This window comes from Alosa pseudoharengus, unplaced genomic scaffold (genome assembly GCF_046254945.1).
Source record: "Alosa pseudoharengus isolate Yale_2024_CS ecotype anadromous, Long Island Sound unplaced genomic scaffold, YU_APseudo_1.1 YU_APseudo_1.1_scf_11, whole genome shotgun sequence".
Taxonomy (NCBI): Eukaryota; Metazoa; Chordata; class Actinopteri; order Clupeiformes; family Clupeidae; genus Alosa; species Alosa pseudoharengus.
Genome location: NW_027468576.1, coordinates 20,330,311 through 20,353,212, shown reverse-complemented (window position 1 = coordinate 20,353,212; position 22,902 = coordinate 20,330,311). Strand labels below are relative to the sequence as shown.

At 43.1% G+C, this 22,902-nt stretch overlaps 1 pseudogene; it reads left to right on the top strand.

Annotated features, from left to right (window-relative positions):
• Positions 1 to 7,402: 7,402 nt before the first annotated feature.
• Positions 7,403 to 22,166, top strand: LOC143113058 (uncharacterized; annotated as a pseudogene).
• The last annotated feature ends 736 nt before the right edge of the window (positions 22,167 to 22,902 follow it).

Genomic DNA, 22,902 nt, shown 5'->3' with positions numbered 1-22,902 from the left:
AAAGTGTGTTAAGTGGATAAAATGGATATTGTTGTTTTATCCATGTTTTTTTGGAGAGCTGACCACTCTTCAGACTTGTATTCCTAACAAAGTACTTATATGTAGAAAATCGCTTTTAAGATAGATCTTTTTGTAACCTGGCTATGAAACCGATTCTTGAAGAATAACCTTTTTTTTCCATTGTTACTCCTGGCACTGTTCGGTCACGCTGTTTTAGCCACGTTGCATGTTAGTATGCTACAAGATTTTAAATATGCAGCTCATGTCCCAGTGCCTGAAAGACTACTGTGCTCTTGTGCTTTTTTTGTGTTTTTGACGCCACGCAAATGTGAAGTATAGGTCATGTGATAAACAGCAGCCACCAGGAGAGGTGAGGATAGGTCATCTTTGTCCTAAAGCCATGCAGTGCTGATGTGAACAACAACGTACAGTCAGACTGTAGGGGACCCCCTACAAAGTGTTTAAGACCCATCCCCTTTTCGTTTCTCCTTTCAAATGGTTTTCTGATTAATTGGTCCGCAATACACAACAAATAAAAGTGTTTTCATGTTGTACTTAAAGACTTGACTCCTGTGTTTATTTCTCATGGACAGGAGATGGTAGCTTCGTTCAAGACTGAAACAACATCCACAGCTAGCAAACAAAAGTTTTCAGGTTTTAGTTAGTGACAACTTTTCCAAATCAGGTTGATGGTTTTACCCTTCCACAGCATTTCAAAATGAAATGTAAGACACAATATAAGAAATCTTCTCTTAACCATCTCCCTCTGTATGTCTGTGCGTGTGTGTTCATGTTCTGTGTGCAAGTAACAAATCAAACACTGAGCATCTACCAGAAACTCTGGTTTGTTTTGATTTCCCACTTTTTAGAACAATATCACAAACCAAATACATAAACAGATATAAACAACATGATGTTAAATATATAGTAATAAATACTTCCTTGTGCATCTTTTATTCTACCCCACTATGATGTTTGTGTCCGAAACCTCTCCTCACAGCATGTGTTTTCATAGGCATGGGATGAAGGGCAGGGTGGTGAATAATGTATGTGGAACCCGTTATGGAAGCATCTGGAACTCATCTTTGAGTCTGACACGCATAAAACATACACACCCATGCGCGCGCACGCACACACACACACTCACACTAAGAGACAGGCGCTGCTCATATTTCAAGAGAGTCATGTGGGCAAGAGCAAAATCCATTTCAGGAGATTTTGTCATGGAAATCTGTTATTTTGTTTGTTTGTTTTGTTTTGTTTTTGTTTTTTCAAACACTATGTCTTGCAACCGAATTGTAGGTATGTGTTATACTTCAATATAAAGACTAGCTAACTGCACTGTTTGTGGATTCTACTTGATGTATGCATTAAAGACAGTAAAGACATTGTATTGTCCATATTTGAACACTTGGGGGAGCTAGAGTTTAATGAGTGGATTGTTTTCATCAATTCTAAGCTGCACCTGTGCATGCATATAAAATCCTTCGATATATAACAATGCAGCAAACGTAAGTTGGACCAAGAGACAGCAATTGTGTCCAGCTATTTTTGTCCACTGTGCTATCACTGTTACTTGTCATGAATTTGAATATGCTGCATAATGATTTCAACAGACTTAGTCTGAAATGTGGGGATGTTTTAGAACGCTTTACAGGAAACATATGGTACTTAACTAAAAGAAATTTAATAGCAGCAAAGCTGACATTGGAATGATTTCAGGTTAATGATAGCAAAGTGCATCTTGACATATTTTAGTGTTCCAGTATAGCCTACACATCAAGGTGAATTGAATTCAGACGCTGAATAAGGATATGAAAAGCATTGTTCCCTTGACTACAGGTCACTTCCTGTCTGCCGCACACCCAACACCTTGCTTCCATCACCTGCTGGATATGGTCAACAAGCATCTGGTCACTGTGTTTCACTCCTCTCTCATCACAAGAAGGGAAGGTCAGTGCCTAGCAGCCTGACAGATGATGACTCACCCATCACCACACACACACACACACACAGAGAGCTGTATAAAACACAGTCATATGTACACATCTCATGAATGTTTTACCCATGAGTCCACCCACCTTGACGGGCAAACAAAGGCAAGCACGTGTGCTCATCTCTGGTCGGTGAGACCTTGACCCAACTGCACCCTCCACTCTGCATCCTTAATGACAATGATGTACTGTAAGTTCAGGGGTCAAGGTCGTAAAGCTCCTCAGCAGAGTGACCTGTGGTGGTGGAAAGGCCAGGTAGGGCCATCCCTCGCCCCAGCTTCACCGGAGTGGACTGATGTCTTAATGATATAGAGAGCCTCCTAACGCTGGGAACGGAGAGCTGAGGATCTCTTAAAGCACCACCATGGGATAACTGATGTCTATGCCCCTGGCATCAATATTCAACACCTTTTAGCAATTTAGAAAAAAAAAAAACGACTAAAAGGGTCAACGTTACATAGTACAATATCCAGCGTTCCAGGCGCAGATTAGCATATTTTAAGTCACTGTGGCATCGGAATGAGTTTGAGGAACATTATTTTAAGTTAAAACAACTTCACGTGATGCTTTAACAAAACAAAACCACAACAACACACAGACAGAACAAATACAAGCTATAGGAGAAACAATAGCCTCACCTGTTCATCAAGCAGCAGTGCAATTCATACAGAGCAATTCATACAAAACAACTGAAAACCATGGTTAGTAAGGAAAATGACCACTTCAGTTAGACCATTAAATGACAACATGCCGCCTATGAGAAGAGAGAGCTTGTGGTATCACCGGTACAGGCATAGGGGGAGCCATCAAGCTATATTTGAGCAGCACAGAGTGGCTGCAATCGTACATGTGTGTGTTTGTGTGTGTGTCTGTGTAGTAAGAGTTAACACTAGTGTGATTTCTTCTTATCTACCACAACCTGCTGCTCAAACATACCTAGAGCACTATAAACACGAAAGCCCCTGCTATACATGACAAAATTAATATTAGAGGAAATTAGTGAGTGTGAGTGAGTTGTGTTTCTACACAGCATATGTAAAATACGAACATGATGGCAACATAATATACAATGACTTAGACTACCAAATCATGGATATGTTACTTATGCAACATTTGTTTGTATATGTCGATTAATTGAAAAGTCGGTTTTGTGTAAGATTTTGAATGTATTTTGCCTGGCAAAAGACTAACACACAGCCGATTACAGTGCTCACTGTGTAAACTCTATGGAGTAGACACTCCTTAATGGCCACTCTCCATTGGAGGAAACACGTGTGTGTGTGTGTGTGTGTGTGTGTGTGTGTGTGTGTGCCACTGAAACAGATGAGGCTCCAGCAAATCATTTATAAATATTATCCCTGAAAAGGGGACCACCTATGCCCTGCCACTGGACTCTCCAAGCAAAACCCAACATCAACAGGCACAGGTGCACAGATGCACTTCACGGGGACTAGAGATATGGTTCATTCATGGTTCATAAAATGAAGTGGCTCTTGTGTCTAGTGCTTAAAAGGGCAATTTTACACACAGTTTCACCCTTTCATAAATCCGTTTCCATTTCAATCTGCCTGATGAGTTATTTACTTAGTCTCTAAGTAAAGTAAGTGACTTAAATCTGTTTAAATGTAGATTCTAGGTTTCTCTTGGTAAACAACCCTTTAATCCCTCTGATTATGAATTTGTGATTTTCAACATTATTTGAGGCCTTGACAAAGGACTGTGCTAAGAGTGGCATCCCATCTAAGAGCCATACTAACAATCATATAAAAAATCTATGGTGGTGTCACAATCGTGCCAGTTTGGACTCTTGAAGAAGCATCATGTGTCTCAGGCACATTCAGTGCGTTTGAAGAACATTAATGCAGATATAGCCAGCCTAACTGCTGTCTTTAACCCTTCCTGTGACAACATGTCACATTAGGGTTATGATTGACAGACTGCAACACCCATAAAGCCTGAAGTTGTTCAATGCTAATTTGGCCAGCTCACGACTGTGAGAGGAACTTCTGGTCACCTGGCCACATCTCAATCATTTGATTGGAGTGAAGAATACAACAATTTAACCAAGCCATAAGCTAATGCATTATTCCTGAGGAAATATATATGGAAAATGGTGTTCTATTCATTCTGACCACATAAACAAAAAAGTAGCAAAAAAGAAAAGCCTATCTGTAGACCACTGGTGTGTGTGCGTGTGTGTGTGTATGTGTGCGCGCGCGCGTATGTCGCCTAATCGCAGTCATCGGTCTGTCCACACCATCGCACCAACAACTACGCAAACCACCCAGAATAAAAACACAACAATCACACCAAGACACCATATACCTCTCAATCTATTAGCAACAACGTGCGCAGAGCTTTCTTCAGCTTATTCTGCCATGATTTCTAATCGTCTCTCTATCATTAGAATCATACGGAGCAGCCTGAGATTCCGTCCGCTTAGGTGAGATGGACAACACATCACCGCTCTAACGCTGAAAGTAAGCTCGCGGCTGCCCAACACGCCAAACTCAGCACACAGGCATGACTCGACGGTTTCAAGCTCCCCTCTCTGTGAATTGATTCTACTATGTGCCTACCCGTATCTCAGCTCTGTCTTGCGGGGGGTATATGATGAAGGACCAATTTTAAATGTGATGTTTACCGACACACGAAATAACTAACAGGCTAAAGACATTCGTTCGATAAGTTAATACGTTAAACTGATTAATTCCAACGCGGTTTTCACCTTTTCTGAGTACTGTTGAGAAAACCTGATCTACATCAGTACAAGTACACCCCGCATGGAAAAATGGAACATTCCACAATTTATTCCAGGGAAAGACTGACAGTTTTTTGGGTCATGAAGCAGCTGTTGAAGTCAGCCTGCTCTCCTCCCTCCGCTGGAATAAGAAATTAGTCCATTTTAAAGTAAATAGCAAAAGCCTTTAGCTGATAAGGGGGAAATTATAAAATAGGGTGCAGACTTGATTTTACGGGGAGAATTGTCTGAACATAAGAAGGTAATAAATGTTATTCCTACCTCCCATTAAATTATTGAATGGTTTCTGGGAGCCAACCATGAGACAAGAACCACCACCGATCACAAACAAATCTGAGCACCATGTCACAGGTTAGATTTCTGTGTGTATAGTTCACCTTCATGATATCATTGATATCACTGCCAGTGAGAAACACACACACACACACACACACAGTGTAGAAAACAGCATGTAGGGAGGCATAATACGCCACAAACTCAGTGGTATTAATCCATTCATTTGGACGATCGTCAGTAGGCTATGCCTGGGCTTGCGTCGGTAAAGCCCCTGCCAATGTCTTAACGGCATTATTAATGACTGCATTGTTCATGGCATAATTAGGCCCACACCCCTCAGATCTTCATCAGACCATGATGGATGGAAGGCCATACTGTGGACACCACGCAGGTGTCATCCACGCCTGGGCCAGTCCGTTGTCATTAGTCAGCCCACGTTATGTTTTTACATGATTAAATTACAAGGCCCGCATATGTGATGAACTATGGGAGCCTGAGCACATGGCTGAGGGAAGAGCCGTGCGTTTAAATAAGGGGGCCGAGAGTGGTGGGCAGGGTATGCAAATGAGCAGGGCTGTCTCTCCTCACGATGAATGATGATCATACGCAGTCCAGTCGTACTCACATATAAGCACTATGACTGAGTGCTTGGGCTTGTACTTTACTCACGGGCCTACTCTCATGAAAAGATACCTAGCATTGACAAGTTGGTAAAAGTATTGGTAAACACATAACCAGAGACATCATCTCACACACATACATTTTCTATCACATACACACATACATTTGGTATCTTCTGCTAGAGTAGTTGGTAGTAGGTTTTTATTGCAGGAATTTGCATCTCCCTCCAGCTCATTGTTTTGACTTTGGGAGGAACGCTTGGAGAACCTAAGGAAAAGAGCAGTGGATAGAGGGAAGAAGGAAAGAAGGAAATGGAGGGATAGAGAGAGGGAGAGAGATATGAGCGCTGTGAATGGTCTTCATTAACACTTACATCAACCCCTCTCCTCCCTCTGGCCACCTCCAACCAGCCAGCAGCAGCCGTAATGGGGATCATATGGTGAGAAGGTCTGAAGCACAGCACAAGATGGCCACATGAGAGAGGGAGGCAGAGAAAGAAAAAGAAAGAGAGAGAGAATAGGGTGGAAAGAATGGTTGGCAGCACCGGAGTAGGAGAACATTAAAGGCTGCCAATAAGACGACAAAAATGCTCCTTCTTTATTTCTCCTGTTTTTCAAGAGTGCATTGACCAATAGGAGCTATACATAGAGCACAGTTCAGACAATGTGGATTTGGAAGTGGCTGCAGTTCAAGGAGTCATGTATAAGGATTACTGTGCTTGCTTTATAGCTGAAAACATGTTCCTTTAGTTGAGTCAGGATAATCCGGTGTTTCCAGTTTTAGGCATTGGACTTTTAATATGTAGATCATGGGAAAGAAGTTGAATGAAATTTTAATGCACCATTGAATGATAGATTAGCCACGAATTTACCAACATAACATCATGAATGGCAGTCAGTAATATAATTTGTCTCTGAAACTCTCAGGGTACTTTAAATCCTTTGTGTTGTTCTCATGGGATCATTTATTTTTTTTATCACAGGAGTCATTTGTGTCTGATCATTCTTTTCAAGGCTTGCTCTTGTTACCACTGACAAAGGAAGAGCCAAGTTTTTCAATGGCAATGAAATCACAGGTGACACTCACAGGGAGTTGATCATTGAAGAATAATCCTGCAGTGTCAGTGACAATGACAACAACCTGCTATGTATACTTAAGTGACTTACACTGCATAAATAAGAATGGGTTTAAGTGTAATTCCGGAGTAAAAACAACCTAGGGTCTATTTACGGAAGTTAACAACTTAAAACTTTTGATTGAGAGCAAAATTACATTAATTGGTGGCATTTTGAGCAACACTGTTTATTTGCATTATCACTGAATGGGCTTACCCATGATCTGACGATATCCTGCTGATTTGACAATACCCAACCAGGAAGCCATACTAACACAGAAGTGTATTTATATTCTGAGCATTGTTAGTGGTATAAAATATCGACGTGGCACCTTGCCCTGTTAGCATCACTGTAAGCCCAATGATAATGCAAATAAACGGTCTTGCTCAAAACGCTATCAATTAACGTAATTTTGCTCTCAATCAAAATTTTGAAGCTGTTAACTACCGTAAATAGACCCTAGGTTGTTTTTACTCCGGAGTTACCCTTTAATCACACACTAAACCCACACTTCTAAAAGAGATGGCCAAAGATGTGACAGTGCTCTCTGAAATGAGAAAAAAATCCTCTCGTCAGCGTGTCCATCAACCCCCTCTTTAACTGGCCTCCCTCCTCCCTTATCCACCTGTGCCGAGATGGCATCTCTGGCAGAGGTGACTGGAGTATCGTTGGCAGGGTCACACGAGAGATCACCGGCGGCCCGGCGATGTGTAATCCACTCTCAGGTCCAGGCGGGAGGTGTGGGGATTACCGCCAGCCACTCAGGACCCTCTTCACTCCTTTCTACCAGTGGAGAGGATCCTAATTGAACCAAATCCTCATTATTTATGTCTGGATAAGAGAGATGGTAATCAGTTCAGCACCAGTGTCGTTAAAGAGATCAGTGAGAGGGGGGGGGAGTGAGAGTGAAAGATAGAGTGAGGCTTGTTGGCACATGTAATAGCATGGGGAGGACAAGAGAACAAGAGTGGGATGAGCGAATGAAAAAGAAGAAAGTCAGAGAAGCGAGAGAGTGAGGGAAAGAGAGAGAGGAAGGGAAGGGAGAATGAGAGAGTGGGAGGAGAAGCCCTTAACACTCATTCATCAGGTTGTCTCTGTCCTCATTAGTAACACAGAGCAGAGGTTGTGAAACACACATGCATGTGTGCATACACACACACACACACACAGACACATACACACACACATGCACACGCACATATACACACATATAAACACATACACAAACACCTGACATGCCATAATGAAGGTCCGAGGCAAACCTGATTAATAAAAGAGACAGGCGGGCACAATAGCAACGCCCCTGTGAAATATGCTGACAGCGCTTCGGTAGCATTAGCATCTTCCTGGGGTCATCATGATGCTCGCTGCATGCATAGTATAGCGATCCAGAGTTGCGTATGCTATGTGCCTTCTGTGCATATGCATTGTGGCCATCTTTAATGCCCTAGTCAGGAACATCTCCACTAATAAAGGAACATTACCACTGATAAAGGAAGGACCAAGTTTCTCAATGTCAAAGTCACCACTGGTTGACATGAATGCAGAGTAGTGGAGCAGGACCAGGGAAAAGAACTACAGCCCCCTTGTGTCACCTTTTTCTTGGCTTTCTCGGCTTCATTTTACTGTAATGTGATGATTCAAAAGTTGTCTTTCTACGAGATTCTATGTGATGCACGGCCACAAACTGAGGAGGATTATAAAGAGATACAATAGTGTGGAATAAGCCAGCCGGGAGTGTAGTCTTTTGAGGAGGACGATTTTGATGAGATGAAGAGTAGGCCTGAGCTTCCTAGCACTGCTCACATAAACGTTAAGGATGAGTTTATGGTCACTGGGACCCAGTTGGAGAAAAAGCCAGAAAATAAATTCCCTCTTGAAGAACAGTGTCTGTTTTCGAGGAGTGAAACAAGAGAAATACCATTAAATGCTGCTAGCTTCCATGTGCATCTGGTGGCTGAAGAGCGTGGATTTTACTGTGGCCCATAGAATGGAGAGAGGGGTAGGAAAGGAATTAAACGGAGAGCTAACTAAACATTCACATTTTAACATATGTTTTCACATAGACATGCTGTGTGATATGCTAAGTTTGATGCATATAGCAGTTAAAGTGTGTGTGTGTGTGCGTGTGTGTGTGTGTGTCAGGAAAGCAAAGGCTTGGGGATTACAGGGCTCCAGAGCACTACAGATCACTGCTCCCTGGCACAGACACCAACTCTCCTGCAGAACGGCCGTGCTGCAGTGTGTGTGTGTGTGTCTGTCTGTCTGTCTGTCTGTTTGTGTGACTTTGTGTGTGTATGTTTGTGTGCATCTGTGTATGTTTATGTCTGTGGGTGTATGTACAAGTGCATGCATGTATATTTGCAAATTTTTTGGACTCATCTGTGAATGTTTGTCTTTTACTTTATATGCTCATCACATGCAACGAATGTAAGTGTGTTTTTAAATGTCCATGCGTTTGCACATATGCAATTTGCTTGTGTGTGTGTGTGTGTGTGTGTGTGTGTGTGTGTGTGTGTGAGAGAGAGAGAGAGAGAGAGAGAGCACATGTGCAATTTGCTTGTGTGCGTGTGTGTGTGTGTGTGTGTGTGTGAGTGTGAGAGAGAGAGAGAACATGTGTGTGTGTGTGTGTGTGTGTGTGTGTGTGTGTGTGTGTGTGTGTGTGTCTGTGTGTGTGTGTGTGTGTGGGTGTGTGTGTGTGTGTGTGTGTGTGTGTGTGCTCAGAATTACCATATAATGTGTGTAGAGGACAAAGAGGGAGTGGAGGCATGTGGGAGATGTTGTGCCAAGAGGCTGCAGAGAGGGAAGGGGGGTTTGTGGTTTTATAGAACACTCACACAAACCCAGTGTGTGTGTGTATGTGTGTGTGTCTGTGTGCATGTGTGTGAGAGGAGTAATGGTGTGTAGCTTGTGTGTGTGTGAGAGAGAGAGAGGAGAGTGAGGGTGTGCGTGTGTATGTTGACAGAGAGAGAGAAAGTAATGGGCTTGTGCATGTTTGTGCATACGTGTGAGTGTGAGTAAGTGAGTGAGTGTGTGTGTGTTGGTGAGTGTGTGTGCACGCGCGAGCGCATGTGTGTATGGGCGTCTGTTCCTGTCTGTGTTTATGGTGGTTTGACTGGGCCCTAACCCACTGTAAGCTGTCATCTCCTCTGTATGCCACAAACATTTCCCTGGGCCAAGTAAACAGAATCTTAGCATCCGCTAATCTGAGCACTGTCACAAATCACCCCTTTAATGTGGGCCCTCGCACCGAAGAAAGAAGGCCGCGCCAGCGCACCACAACATGGGTCCCATATGGAGGAACTGATGGGTGGACGTCAATGTACACCAAACACACCAGGATGCAATACGGGTGCATTAGGGATGTTTGGGATAAAGCACGCATCCGTTTCATTTGTCACATGAGTAAATGTAATGACATGAATTATACATGAGGCATACTGTTATGGAGGAAGAGAAAAAAGAAGAGTATGTATCATTCGTGTACAGAGACTATACCAGTTGTACAGAGACTATACCAGTTATAGGTGGGTTTACATGGAGAGTTTTTTTGTCATTTCAACCACCACCAACGTCATTTCGGTAAAAATTTGTGCCATCTGTTTACATGTGGTATATTCTATTCAGATCAGGTGCTTTAGAATCTTTGATCGGAATTGCCGTTGTTGCCTACTTTTTCTTGAGAAGATAAGCTACTGCAGGCAATCTGATTGACCGTATACTGTACATGGCTGTTCAATTGCAACAGGAACGGAATACTACACCTCTTTCATTCAGAGTAAAGATCAGGCATTTTTATTCTGATTGAGGTGTTTATATGAGAATTTCTATTTCGATTGAGACTTTATTCCATTTCTAATCGGATTAAAAGTGTCCATGTAAACGTGGTTATTGATAGATAGATAGATAGATAGATAGATAGATAGATACTGTACTTTATTGATCCCCAAGGGGAAATTTAGGGGGTCTCAATAGCATACAGACATCACACACAACATGCACTTACAGCAGAAATTGTAAATATAAGTATAAACATATAACCAAACTCCACTGTACAATAGAGACAGTAGGAGATAAGAAAAACTAACAAAACTAAAAACTAAATATACTATATAAAATATAGCTGCAAGCAGCAATGAGGGGGCCAAGCAGAATAGGCCGGAGTAGCCACGGCGACAAGATAGAACTCAGACACCCGCGATCAACACTTTCAACAAGTGTCACATCAAAACTGACTTTGTTGGGCTGAAACAGGGCTGAGTATTGCTTCCGCCTCCGCCAGCCAGCCCCCCCCCACCTAATCACCCCTGCCCGTCCCACCCTGTCCCACCCCGCCCTGCTGTTGCATGCACGCAGTAGAATGAACTGGATGGAACATGTTGTCATCAGTTTCACATCAAAAAATAAAAGACCGATAAAACACATCAGCAACTACAGATCAAAATACAATATTGCTAATTACAGCGCCCCCTACAGGTCAAAGGTCACCAAATAAGCGTCCTCCTAATGGGGTCATGAATCTATGTAGTAAGTTTGGTTATGATACATAGTAGGGTTGATGAGATATGAGCTTATTTCCTGTTTGGCGGCTTCGCCACCAATTTCGATTGGCTGTTACGGAAGACTACTTTTGTCAATTGTTCCAGAAAGCAATATATTGATAGGTTATGGTCTGAAGATGGTCTGTGCCAATTTTGGTGAAGATCAGATGAAATTTGTGACCTGTGAAAACTTTTTGATGTTTTTGATTAAATCCAATATGGCGGCCGAATCAATTATGATGACATTACAAGTTGGCCTGGGTTGGCCTAAGGACCTCCAACAGTATTACCTGAAACCACTAGTGCATTTTAATTCTAAGCACAACAGCAGCTACAGGCCAAAAGGCATGTTTCTTAATTACAGCGCCCCATAGAGGTCAAAGGTCACCAGATTTCTTGAGCGTCCCCCTGATTGGGTCCTGAGTACATGTACTAAGTTTGGTTATGACAGATGAATGGGTTGCTGAGATATGAGCTCACTTCCTGTTTGGCGGCTTCGCCGCAAATTTTGATTGGCTGTTACGGGCGAACGGTAATACTTCCGAAGACGAAAAGTGATAACTTTTGTGAGGCTTGGTCTGAAGATGATCTGTGTAAAATTTGGTGGGAATCAGAGAAAGTATGTGACCCCTGATACATTTTAAGGGCTCTATCTTCCGTCCCGACGCAATTGACTTTGTATACTCGCGCGTTTGTCTTTCCTATTTTGCAATCAGCGCATATTGGAATTTTCCCTCCACAGGTACATGCCTGTAAATTAGGGAATTCGATTGCGCCCACGGGGGCGGTTCAGCGAAAAGACGGGGCGTGTTCCGGTGTTCCAGTTTAGATGGTGAGCAGTTTAACTGGTGATATTTGCATAAAATCAGTGAATATTCAACAAGACCCTGCCTACTTCTTAATCTGCTCTGCCTCCGATAGTGCAGGTTTATATTAGGCTACATTTTCACGAAGTGTTTTCAAGTGAGACAATATAACGGACATCGCTGAAAACATCACCAGTGTATGTCTAATACATGTCCGTTTAAGCATTATCCACAAATATGACACATACTGAATGAATGGAAAAAATTAAAACTAGCGATCTAGCTGGGATTCGAACCACGCATGGACAAGAAAGTTGATTGGATTAGCCTCTACATCATCTATACCACTACACTACAAGCTGCTGAAATTGATGCCAGATTTCTATGTATATATTGAACTGTTAGTCAAAGTTAACACAGGTTAACATAAGTGAAAAATATACGCCCATGTTAACTGGTGCCATCACAATTTAACATGGGCATATGCAAGCCTCAAAACAACAAAATAGGTTCATCTTTGCCTCACATACCAAAACCTAACTGATGTACAACAAACTGGCATGTCCCACTAACACTTTATTCCGTTTTGGGGGTTAATAATATGAAACACGTCAGTCATGTGCAAAAATTATCATAACTTAGTGTCATGTCTCGGTGAAGTTATGCAGTGAGCTGTCTAATGATTTGAAGCGAACACATGAAACTTATTTTCACCGAGTTAAATATTATTTAATTTGTTGGTCCTAATCTGACAACACAAAATGGTTATCATGGTAGCATATATTACAAAACTTTGATGTAGCTGGAGAGTTTGATGACAGATGTTGCTGTTTCAGATTCCCACGTAGCCTAAATTAGAAAATAGTTTAGCCTACTTACTGCTCGTTCAGCAGCCTGTTGCAAAACATTCACTTAGCCTAGATGTTTGCTATAATGAATATCTGGATCGATTGACAAATAAGCTGTCACAAGACAACATAGACCTACATTCATTAGGAACACCATGCTATTGCATAGATACAAAATAACCAGTGGTGCAATTGGTTAGCAGGGTGGACTATTACTGCTAGCTTGCTATTTTAGTCAGCAGTTCGAGGCCCAAGTGATCTTCATAATTTTTGCGCATTATAATCACGATGTGTGTTTCTGCACAAAAAACGAGCAACGTCTGATGGGGTCATTTGTTACTGTTTGTGATGCAAAATTACTGAGGCAAAATTAATCTGCATTATTCAAGGCATGCATTCGCTGTGTTTGCTCATGTTATAGGCTATCACCAGTTAACCTGGACATCAGGATAGCTAGTAAGCTAGTAGACTAGTCTAATATACTAATGACAAGTGTTGCTCTCTTTGGCGTAGTGGTGATAGTGCTTACTGCTTGGAACATTTTGCCTCAGTGAAACCTTCGCTGATTTACTTTGACACATTTCCTGTTTGCACAACATTTTGTGTGGATGCTTAAGCAGACATGCATTATACATAGCGATTCCCGCATGTTTTCGGCAAGATCTTGCTTCATATTTTGTCACGCACATAGGCTTGTGAAAAGTGAATCTCCAGCACTGGAAGGGCGGAGGCAGAGCAAAGCGTTGTTAACAAGTAGGCAGGGTCTTGTTGAATATTCTCGGATTTTATGCAAATATCACAAGTTAACCTGCTCACCATCTAAACTGGAACACCGGCGCAAACGTTCACTGTTGATATTTTGCAGTTTTAGAAAACAATTCCGCCACAGACCAGGAACTCCCTGGTCGAAAGTCTGTGGCGAAAATGCAGATGCTATTTTAAGGGCGCATGCAGGACCACAGGCCTGCATGAATGAATGCGTTGCACACCAATCTACAGACACCCCCGTGCACAGACTGAAACATTCAAAGCCTTGATAATATTTGTCCATTTCCCGGTTTTGTTCGTGCATTGGTGACCTAAATATTTAGTAGCCTATAAAGTACAACATCTACATGCAATATCTTTACAACAACGCCTAATTACGACCTATTAATCTGGACAACTGTATAGGCTTCAGCCCTATATAAAGGCTAAAGTTACATTTCGTTTTGTTCCAATTTACCGTTGTGTAAGGTTTTAAGCACCATAATTTTGCCTACCTTGTTGTAGCCCATCTGAAATAACTCCAAGCTTTCCTATGTCCCCTCCATCCTTTCGTTATTTTCAAAAAACGTTTTATATCCATGATGGCCTTGAAGTCTTGAGTTAGTGAATTAGCTTAAATCAGCTTTTCATGTGCTGTTAACCAGCAACAGATAGTACAAGAAAGCAGCAAGTATGGTTACAATTTCTGTACAATTTCTGTAGTTGCTGCCTCCATTCATTGTTATTCTCTCTCCTGCTCAAATAAATGTTGTGCGTGAATTAAGTTGATGATAATGTGTTTACAAACTCTGCTTTACAGAAAATATTGTAAATAGTCTACTGTCACGCAGTTAATGGGATACTGTGCAGAGTTGAAAGTTAGGTCAACTTAAACGAAGCCCTTGCTTGGCCGCCTGTGCTGCGCAACGCACACTTAGCTCCTCTCATCTATACAATGTAGTTCCCATTTCTGTAAACCATACATAATTTCAAAGAAAAATATTACCACTCGAGGGAAATCAGTGTGGTGTCCATGTGAAAAAATAAGGCATAAATGTAGCGTACACATTCGAATCACTGATGTGTTGACATAAATTAGGAAATGTTAGAGGACTTAAGGAGACGTGATGTTTAACTGCATGCCGATGCCATTTAACCCAAATGCCCCAGCGGCAGCACGGGAGAGAAGAGATTAACTGACGGAAGATATGCATTGTCTATAGAGAGGTAATGTTAGATTACATTGTACATTGCAAATATATCACCATGCATTCATAACCTTGTGATTCAGTGAGAATGATCGATCCCAAAACATCGGAAAGTATGTCTTTGTGACAATTCTGTATTACATTTTGTCAAGATGAAAAATCAATAGCTAACTGTTCCCAACTGAACAGTGATTATAGCGCTGTGAACGCTCCTGGCTGCGCCTGGCAAATACGCCACCATAATAGCAATCAGCTATGGAACAAGCGTGCCTGTTGTTAAAGGGAATGTGAGATGACGCTCTGATTGGTTTATTGCACGTTACGCCCAAACCACACCCATGATTAATGTAGCTACTTCAGACCACCCCATTTTAGATTTGCGTCGGGCGCAACAGTCAATATCCCTCTGGTAAAATAGCATCAGCGCCCAAGATCCGCCCACAAAGTCACTTGCGTTTTGCGTGAAGACACTTCCGTTTCAGACCATTAAAATAGGGCCCTAAGTGTTTTTGATGAAATCCAAAATGGCGGAAAATCCATCATGGCGGAAAATTACGTCATAGGCTTGGTCCAAGGATTCCAACGATACCATACTTGAAAATCGGACCTACGGGTCAAAAGTTACATGAGTGAACACACTTCCAACTTTGGCCTGTTGGTGGCGCTAGAGGGTTCGAGTTGCCGACATGAAACTTGGTGACATGAATCATGGGACCGTCCCCAATTAGTGTGCCAAATTTCCCAACTTTTTACCAGACGGTTCTATGGGCTGCCATTGACTTCCATTGCATATAATAATAATAATAGGAAAACGTAGAAACACAATGAGGTCCTCGCAGCTTCGCTGCTTGGCCCCCAATTAAATGTAAAAAATCCAGTGTGCTTGAGGGTGATCAAGCATGAGACGCTTGTAGTGACAGGGCCTGTAGTTCTGTGTGCATGGTGAGGTGCTAAAGAGAGTGAATGTCATGGTGAAGGTGCAAAGGTAGTCCAACAGTAGTCCTGTAGTTCTGTGTGTATGGTAAGGTGCTCAAGAGAGTGAGTGTCATGGTGAAGGTGCAAAAAGTAGTCCAACATTAGTCCAACAGTGCAACAGTGCTATAATAAGGTCTAGAGACCAGCATAAATAATATGGACAAATAGGAGAGTAAAGTATAATGTAGACAAGGTAATATAAAAAACTATAAAAAACTATGTCAGTGCAAGAACAGGTTGAGGTAATAGGGTTACAGCCATTCAGTATTGTAGCAGAAGCCATTGATCATGTGTGCTAATATAGCATGAAAAACAGTGTAGCAGGAAAACAGTAGTAAAAACATTAGGCTGTGGACATTAGTAAAACAGTAGTAAAACAGTAGTAAAGCAGTAGTGGGCAGTCAGTACTCAAACATGGAGAGGGTGGAGAGGCAGACAGACTAAGCAGAGAAGTCTATCTCTCCTCTTCCCTTTAGTGAAGCATTAAATAGTTCAATGGCCCTGGGGACAAATGACTTCCTCAGCCATTCAGTTGTGCATGGCAGTGAGCGAAGTCTCCAGCTGATCAAGCTCTTTTGCTTTTTAATAGTGCTGTAGAGTGGATGGCATTCATTGTCCAAGATGTTGATCAGTTTGTTCAGGGTCATTTTGTCAGATATTGAAGTGATGCACTCCAGTTCAGCTCCCACTACAGAGCCAGCCTTCCTTACCAGCCTGTCAAGTCGCCCAGCATCCTTCTTCTTTGTGCTTCCTCCCCAGCATACCACTGCATAGAAGAGGACGCTGGCCACAACAGACTGCTAGAACATCCTGAGGAGCTTGCTGCACACATTGAAGGACCGCAGCCTCCTCAGGAAGTACAGCCTGCTCTGCCCTTTCTTGTAGAGTGCGTCAGTGTTGGCTGCACAGTCCAGTTTATTGTCCAGGTGGAGACCCAGATACTTGTAGGTGCTTACCACCTCCACATTGACCCCATCAATGGAGACTGGTAGCAGAGCGGGCTTAGACCTGCGGAAATCCACCACCATCTCCTTGGTCTTTGAAGTGTTGAGTTGAAGGTGATTGAGTTTGCACCATTGCTCAAAGTCCTCCACCAGGCTCCTGTACTCCTCCTCTTGCTCGTCCCTGATACACCCCACAATTGCAGTATTGTCAGAAAACTTCTGCATGTGGCATGACTCGGTGTTGTAGCAGAAGTCAGATGTGTACAGGGTGAACAGGACTGGAGATAGCACAGTTCCCTGTGGCGCTCCGGTGCTGCTGATCACAGTGTCAGAGACAGTTCTTCAGTCTGACGAACTGTGGTCGCTCGGTCAGGTAGTCTGTAATCCAGGTTACCAGGTGAGCGTCCACACCCATCTGCAAGAGCTTGTCTCCCAGTCTGAGGGGTTGGATGGTGTTAAAAGCACTTGAGAAATCAAAGAACATGATTCTCACAGCACTTTTCCCCTTGTCTAGATATTGTGCCTTTAGAGTGGTATTTGTTTGTGACTGACCAATATATGTGTAAGACATATAGGTTGTAGACATGTAGGTTTGGTCTGAGCTTTGGTGGGGACACTACCCACTAACCCCCCCCCCTCAACTCTTTCACCAGCAACTATAGATATATAAAATGATTAAAATGATGTGCTACTGTCCAACTACTATATCCATGATTGAAATGTGTTACTGTCCAACTTGATCTAACTATACTGTGTAGCCTACATAATCTGATTTTAATATGTACAGATATGTAGGCTATATTTAACATTTAACATTTATTTTCTATTTGGTCTGTTATGAAATCATGCATTGACCTATTTAACCTGTTGAGGAGTGAATTATTTTCCTGGTTCCTTCTAGAATTCTACGCAAACAATCTATAGTTTCAGTGTTCCTTATGCAGTCTATGGGGAAAATCTCTGAGGGTAATTGTAACATCATAATGTGGAACTCTCGGTTCGCAAACATTCTAATCACATATTTGTGACCGTACTCCTCAACAGGTTAAGCACAGCTCAGTTTTAAGAAACTTAAATACATGCATGCTTAGCATTTTGTGAAAAGAAATCATTAAGGCTACATTGACAAACTCTTAACCGTGAGCTGCCTGTATATTCTCTGATTCTAATATTTACAGATATCTATAGGCGATGTAAGCACAGCTCAGTTTTAAGAAATGCTTAAAGCCGAAAGACCATGTTGAATTTTGCTACAATTTATTTCAAAACCGGATTACTCTGGAACAGCTAACTATACATGGGAATGCATTACACCTCTGTGTTCGGTAAGGTCTGCTGTTTATTCTGATATATTGTTTGTCACTGCAACATGTGTTAGTGTGTAGGCCTATATTCCACCGAGACGAATGGATGTAGAGATGGGCGCAGAGAATAATTATTAAATCTCTTGAAGTTATTTTTCTCGTGAACTGTGTATCACAGCAAATAGTGGCTAGCCAGCACCGTTTAAAAGCTGAGAAAAGGCTCTTTCATGTGACACATGTGTGATGAGTAACCTACTTCTCAAGGAGTTCAACAGAGAAGAATGGGTGATTTTGGACGCACTTCATATGCCTTGTAGTGAAGTGAAGCTGAAGCGCTGCGCCATGCTGCGCAGGAGATTGCGGCTCACTGGTAGTTATTATAGGTAACTTCAAATCAGCACGTTCACAACAGACACGCCCACTTCAGCCCTGCACAGCTTCCCTGGAGTTATAGCTACACCTGGGAATAATCACTAATTAACCTCACCCTTTATATTCACTTGAAGCACCTCACACCAACGTGAGGTATTGTTGTTTGTGACTCTACTAAGCCTGTATAGCCTAGCCTACTGTTTGATTCTGAACTCTCGTTTTTGACCTGTTTGCCTGACCTTGGATTACTCTTTGGATTCTCCCTTGGATTGTTTATTGGACTTCTGACCTGCTACCTGAACCTTATTAAATTAACTTGCTCGCTGCATTTGAGTCTGAGGTTCATTCATTACAATATGGTGTAAATCAGGCACCAACATGCAAAGCGACATTTCTTTAAATCTCTGGTCAGTTATTTCATTCATGAATGAAATTCTATTGCTGCTCAGAAAGCAAGAGTCCTGCTCTCTCTGCCATGTGTATGATTTATCCAGCATCTCGGAAGCCCGGTATCCTGCATTACGTTCTTCCAGCACGGGGTTGCATCATCCTGAAACACAGACATCCCTCTTGAGTGCTCACACCACAAACATGGTGGCAAACTTGGCGTGGCGTCAGCACTGATTGGTGGGCCATGTAATCAGAATGCCCTCACCCTGCCTGGTGCGACATCTGTGGAGGGAGGCATATTGGCCTGTGGATGAGAGCCAAGAGTGACGGCGTCGCTGGTCCTCTGATAACGTGGCTCTCAGAGCTTATACCGTCCTGCTCCAAGATCAACAAGTTTCAGATCTCATGCCGCCCATCAAAGAGAACATGCTGGCAAACGTTCTTGCGCGTGGTTTTGCCCGGGCTGTGGGTATCTCTGGTTCCACCATCAGCGTGCGCCACACACTTGGAAGGACATGATGGGTGACAGGTTTTGGCACCATGGCCACCTTTAGGGAGAGAAGCGCCGACCCTGCTGGTAGATATGCCAACTTGCAAATCAATCTAGGGAAGACATTCTCTGTGTGTCTGGGATGGTATGGGAGTGTTTATCGTTGTGACAAAGTGGCTCTCTCAGGGTGCCTGAGTGTATGTTTTTGTGCGAATGTGAGAAACGAAGGCATTGAGTGTGTGTCAACAAGAAGGGCCAAAGCTGCAGACTTTATGGGTGCGTTCTCTCTCTCTCTCTCTCTCTCTCTCTCTCTCTCTCTCTCTCTCTCCTCTCTCTCTCTCTCTGTGTGCATATGTGTGTGTGTGTGTGTGTGTGTGTGTGTGTGTGTGTGTGTCCAGGCGTGCAGTGTGAACAGGGTTTTAAAGTGTGTGAAGGTGTGTGTGAGTGAGACAGAGCTGGTGCTAATGTGAAAGAGGGCTGGGTGTGGGAGAGTTATGTCACTACAGAAATATGTGTGTGTGTGTGTGTGTGTGTGTGTGTGTGTGTGTGTGCGTGCGTGTGTGCGAGTATGTGTGTGTGTCAATAGCAAGGTAATGACTACTTCTTTGTGTGAGTTTGTGTGCTGTATATGGTATGTGGGTTAGCGTGTGTGTGTGTGTGTCTGTGTGTGTGTGTGTGTGCCTGTGTGTGTGTGTGTGTGTGTGTGTCTGTGTACGTGTGTGCACATGTGTGTGATGTGTGTGGTCCAGAGATCTTGCCTCTGCTGCTGTAGCTGCTGCTGCTGCTGTGTGTGTGAGACTCCACCTCAGCCTGTGAAGAGTGACTAGAGAGACAGTGTGTGTGCGTGTGTGTGTGTGTGTGTGTGTGTGTGTGTGTGTGTGTGTGTGCACGCGTGTGTGTGTGTGTGCACGCGTGTGTGTGTGTGTACTTGTGTACGCGCGTGTGTGTGTGTGTGTGTGTGTGTGCGTGTGCCTCTCTGTGTTTTAGTGTGTGCCTGCGGTTTGTCTACATGCTGGCTCTGCTGTGCTCGGAGGTGGGGGTTGGGGTAGAGATGTTGCTGGGGCCGCGAGAGGGAGAGAAAGAGGGAGGGAGAGGGAGCAAGGGAGAGGGAGGGAGGGAGAGCGAGCGAGCGAGGGACAAAGACAGGGAGAGGAAGAGAGGGAGAAAGTTAGAAATAAGGAGAGAGGGACAAAGACACAGAGAAGGGAGAGTGGAAGGCAGAGAAAGTGAGAGACAGGGAGAAGGGGAGAGGGAGACAAGTAGAGGGATAGAGAGAGAGATAGACAGTGAGCAGGAGAGAGAAAGAGAGAGTAGGAGAGAGTAGGAGAGGGAGCAGCAGGTCTCTTTAGCTACTCAGCCCCACAGCGGGTCACTGACGACTCACAGTTAAAAATGGCAGCCCTGTTTGAGTCAGACATTTGTTTGAGTCAGACGACGAGAGGTTTGGTCTCATGGCAACATGATGCATGAATTCATAAAAGAACATGCTGCTCCAATAGTCTGATAAAAACTGTCACACAAGAACATGTCTTGACTTGAATGCTTCGTTTTTCTTTTGAATGGCTGTCACGTGTCTTCTGAAAACTTTATAATTTGTGTATATAAAGAGCTGTTGTGAACTGTATAGGAACTGGTGGAGTGTACTGTGGTCTGCTGATGCCAACATAGAAATCGCATCATTTCTTGTCAGTAAAATCAGGATGGGACTGAATGACAGTAGACTGTGAAAAACTGCCTATCTAGACTTTGTCTATGTTGTGTCTGCGTAACAGTGCATACGGAAAGTATTCACAGCGCTTCACTTTTTCCACATTTTGCTATGTTACAGCCTTATTCCAAAATGGATTAAATATTTTCCTTACAATTCTACACATAAAACCCCATAATGACAACTTAAAAAAAAAGTTTGTTAGAGATTTTTGCAAATTTATAAAAAAAAAAAAAAAACTAAGAAATCACTTTTACATAAGTATTCACAGCCTTTGCGATCAAGCTTAAAAATTGAGCTCAGGCGCATTCTGTTTCCACTGATCATCCTTGAGGTGTTTCTACAGCTTAATTGGAGTCCACCTGTGGTAAATTCAGTTGTTTGGACATGATTTGGAAAGGCATACACCTGTTTATATAAGGTCCCACAGTTAACAGTGCATGTCAGACCACAAAACAAGCATGAAGTCAAAGGAATTGTCTGTAGACCTCCGAGACAGGATTGTCTCGAGGCACAGAAAAAAATGCTGCTGCTTTAAAGGTCCCAATGAGCACAGTGACCTCCATCATCCGTAAATGGAAGAAGTTTGGAACCACCAGGACTCTTCCTAGAGCTGGCCGTCCCTCTAAACTGAATGATCGGGGGAGAAGGGCTTTAGTCAGGGAGGTGACCAATAACCCAATGGTCACTCTGAGAGCTCCAGGGTTCCTCTGTGGAGAGAGGAAAACCTTCCAGAAGGACGGCCATTGCTGCAGCACCCCACCAATCAGGCCTGTGTGGTAGAGAGGCCAGACGGAAGCCACTCCTTAGTAAAAGGCACATGGCAGCCCGCCTGGAGTTTGGCAAAAGGCACCTGAAAGACTCTCAGACCATGCGAAACTAAATTCTCTGGTCTGATGAGACAAAGATCGAACTCTTTGGCATGAATGCCAACAATAGTTTGCAGAACACCAGTCACAGCTCATCACCTGGCCAATACCATCCCTACAGTGAAACATGGTGGTGGCAGCATCATGCTGTGGAGATGTTTTTCAGCGGCAGGAACTGGGAAACTAGTCAGGATTGAAGGAAAGATGAATGCAGAAATGTACAGAGACATCCTGGAAGAAAACCTGCTCCAGAGTGCTCTTGACCTCAGACTGGGGTGACGGTTCATCTTTCAACAGGACAACTACCCTAAGCACACAGCCAAGATATCAAAGGAGTGGCTTCAGGACAACTGAATGTCCTTGGCCCAGCCAGACCCCAGACTTGAATCCTATTGAACATCTCTGGAGGGATCTGAAAATGGCTGTGCACCGCTCCATCCAACCTGATGGAGCTCGAGAGGTTCTGTAAAGAGGAATGGGCGAAACTGGCCAAATATAGGTGTGCCAAGCCAGTGGCTTCATATTCCAAAAGCTGTAATTGTTGCCAAAGTTACCACAACAAAGTATTGAGCAAAGGCTGTGAATACTTATGTACATATTATATTTTCGTTCTTTATTTCTAATACATTTGCAAACATTAAAAAAAAATCATGTTGTCATTATGGGGTATTGTATGTAGAATTTTGAGGAAAAAAATTAACTGAATCCATTTTGGAATAAGGCTGTAACATAACGAAATGGGGAAAAAGTGAAGCGCTGTGTATACTTTCCGTATGCACTGTATGACTTGCACGGGGCAGCCGTGGCCTACTGGTTAGCGCTTCAGACTTGTAACCGGAGGGTTGCCGGTTCGAACCCCCACCAGTAGGCACGGCTGAAGTGCCCTTGAGCAAGGCACCTAACCCCTCACTGCTCCCCGAACGCCGCTGTTGT